This window comes from Raphanus sativus, unplaced genomic scaffold (genome assembly GCF_000801105.2).
Source record: "Raphanus sativus cultivar WK10039 unplaced genomic scaffold, ASM80110v3 Scaffold0768, whole genome shotgun sequence".
NCBI classification, from domain to species: domain Eukaryota; kingdom Viridiplantae; phylum Streptophyta; class Magnoliopsida; order Brassicales; family Brassicaceae; genus Raphanus; species Raphanus sativus.
Window position 1 is genome coordinate 24429 of NW_026616084.1, and position 2652 is coordinate 27080.

The 2652-nt window shown below is 34.2% G+C and overlaps 1 long non-coding RNA gene across 2 annotated transcripts; it reads left to right on the forward strand.

Moving 5' to 3' along the window:
* Positions 1 to 1387: 1387 nt before the first annotated feature.
* On the forward strand, positions 1388 to 2412 carry LOC130503016 (uncharacterized). 2 transcript variants are annotated; one of them, XR_008940598.1, is made up of 3 exons: positions 1388 to 1470; positions 1598 to 1801; positions 1929 to 2412. It is a non-coding gene; the product is annotated as an uncharacterized LOC130503016 (long non-coding RNA). The 2 variants fall into 2 exon arrangements; XR_008940599.1 differs by having other exon boundaries at positions 1395 to 1495.
* Positions 2413 to 2652: the final 240 nt, after the last annotated feature.

Sequence of the window (2652 nt, forward strand, 5' to 3'; positions counted from 1 at the left end):
CAGAAAACAACTCTATTTTGGAACGTTCGCTTCGTCACGATATACATATTTTTCATTAAATTTTAAAGTTCCATTTAAAGGAGAATGACGACCTTTTGTATACTTATCACATATATATCCCAAAATCTGGAATTTGGTAATACATCCATTTTTGATGTGACACATTTAGTGACTAATTTACGCCCGCAAGATCTCAGTTTTATTTTTACCAGAGTAGCTGCTACCATCATTACTTTCTCTCATCCTCCTATCCGTAAACCAACTTATGATCTTAAAAGATACAACACCCGACGTTTACTTTTTTTTTTATCAAACAGCTAAGTACATAGACTTTCTTCTTTAAAGAATCAAATATAGTATACATAAATATACATGAGACTCATATCTTATTACAATAATCTGGTGTATATGTATAGCTTCTAATACCAAGCTCGAAAGATAACTTGGCTGAAATGACAAGAAGAAAAAAACTCAAGTTTCATAAACATTAATTAGTTTTAAGGGAAAACAGAAGGAAAAAAAAATCACATTAATCGCCACCATTGTTTTGCCATCGACCAACTAGTTTCATAGGTTTTTTTCCATTTCTCTCAAAATAAATTCCATCGTTTTTAGCAATCCATGAGCGCAATCCATTTTTACATGGAGGTGTCGGAGCTGATAATTCTACTACCAATGGATAAATATAAAGTCCTTTAAGCAGAATACAATTCCATTTTGGAACGTTCGCTCCGTCACGATTTACATATTTTTCATTAAATTTTAAGGTTCCATTTATAGGAAAAGTACGACCTTCTTTATACTTATCACACATATATCCCAGATTCTGACCAGAACCGAGTTTGTTTTGAACTTCTATCATGCCTATGTTGCAATTTTTTGTTGGTGGTAGCGCCTCACTCAATCCAGCATACATAGCAGTAACGGATACAAAAAATATAAGATTCTTCATCATTTTTTTAAACCAAAAAAATATTTTTGAATTAGTATGAATCTGAGAACATCAAAGATGTAGTATTTAAACAGAAGTTACAGAACAAATTAAATGGCAAACATGTTTTTTCGCTTAATCACAAAGTAGCTTTAATGGATTTATCTAAATTTATAAAAACATATATAAACCAATTATTTATGTGGCCTGAAGAGAGTTCAATTGTTGAAAAGCAAGGCTGAACAATAAATATCAAACAATGTAAATTAGAGAATCTATATATATAAAGTAGATTTTTCTGGCTGCTCCTTCCGCCACGTCACCTAGGAGAGATGGGCAAAACGCGCCACGTCAGCACTTCTCTTTAACGATCAACAATTTGACTTCTCTGTTTTTGTTTGGGTTAATAATTTGGTAGTTCATTGGGCCAATTCAGTAATTATCCATGTCAGACCCATATAATATTAGAGTTTATTCTGTGTCGACCTCAATCGAGGTCGCTCCTCTTTCATCACTCTTCGTCTCCTACAAACTCATAGGTAACCGTTTGAAGCTCTCTGTAAGGTCGTCCGTTTCTGTAATACATTTCTTTAGTTCTCATCATTTATTTCGAACCCACTACTAATCCCACTCTATCTGAATTAAATATCGTAATTATCATCAAAGGTAACCGTTTGAAGCTCTCTGTATAAATGGCTTCCTTCTCTGCGATGAATAGCCACAATTCTACGAGATCCCTAAGAAAAACTTCATCAAGCTTCGATTCCAGTAATGACTACTTTTTGCATGCTTCTTCGATTTTGGGAGGCTCCGAACGTCAAGAAAGGGGGAGAACTGATGAGTGTCAACATACTCTTCCTGGATAAGACGGTAACTCTGATGATTTTATGTTTCTTATGACTGTTGCGTACGGATTATGTGTTATTTTTGGTGTCTTCGTCATATACATATATGTCCATCTGTTACTCAGTTTTTACGTCTTCTACGTTTCTTATAGGCGCTTGATGTGAAAAGAGGGTGAGCTCACCTTTCCAGCTTCTTGATGTTGTCTGTGTGATAAGCTTCTACAATCGTTTTAACTCACACTCATAACAAGCACTCTCTTATTGGTTTTGTTCACCTCTCTTCCAAGGTTCGTCCATCCCTGGAACACATTCAATCACCTTCGTTACTAGCATTAACCAATTTGCGGTAGGTTGCCCTCCGTTCCAAGAAAAAGATTGTCAGTGATAGTTTTTACCGTGCACTGTATCTAAACTTATACTTCCCTGCCATGAATTCTTCCAAGGCAAGCTAAATTTTAAAGCTTCTGCTTTCCTATGTTTCCGTCACGTCGTTTTACTTTTAGTTCATCACTGTCTTATTAGAATTTGGTGGATTGCAGAGTTGGTCTTACAGTGTTGGCGTATACTCCTTTAGTGATCTTGATTAGTAACGTAACACATAAAGAGTGACAGTGTCAAATCACTGTAATGATTATTTGCGTGTTATCTCTAAATTAAGATTAATCCTCCTATACATTAAAAGAGAAGTCAATTTAGTGATTTTTGCTTAGGTGGCATTCATAGAGAGCTTCTAAGATTAATTCTCTTAATCTTATTGGTTGAATTTTTGATAATTTCTTTTTCATTTATTTTTTATAATCGACCAAACATTACCAAATTTGAATCCATATAATTAATACGGTCTTATTAATATATTATATTTGATCGACACAAACA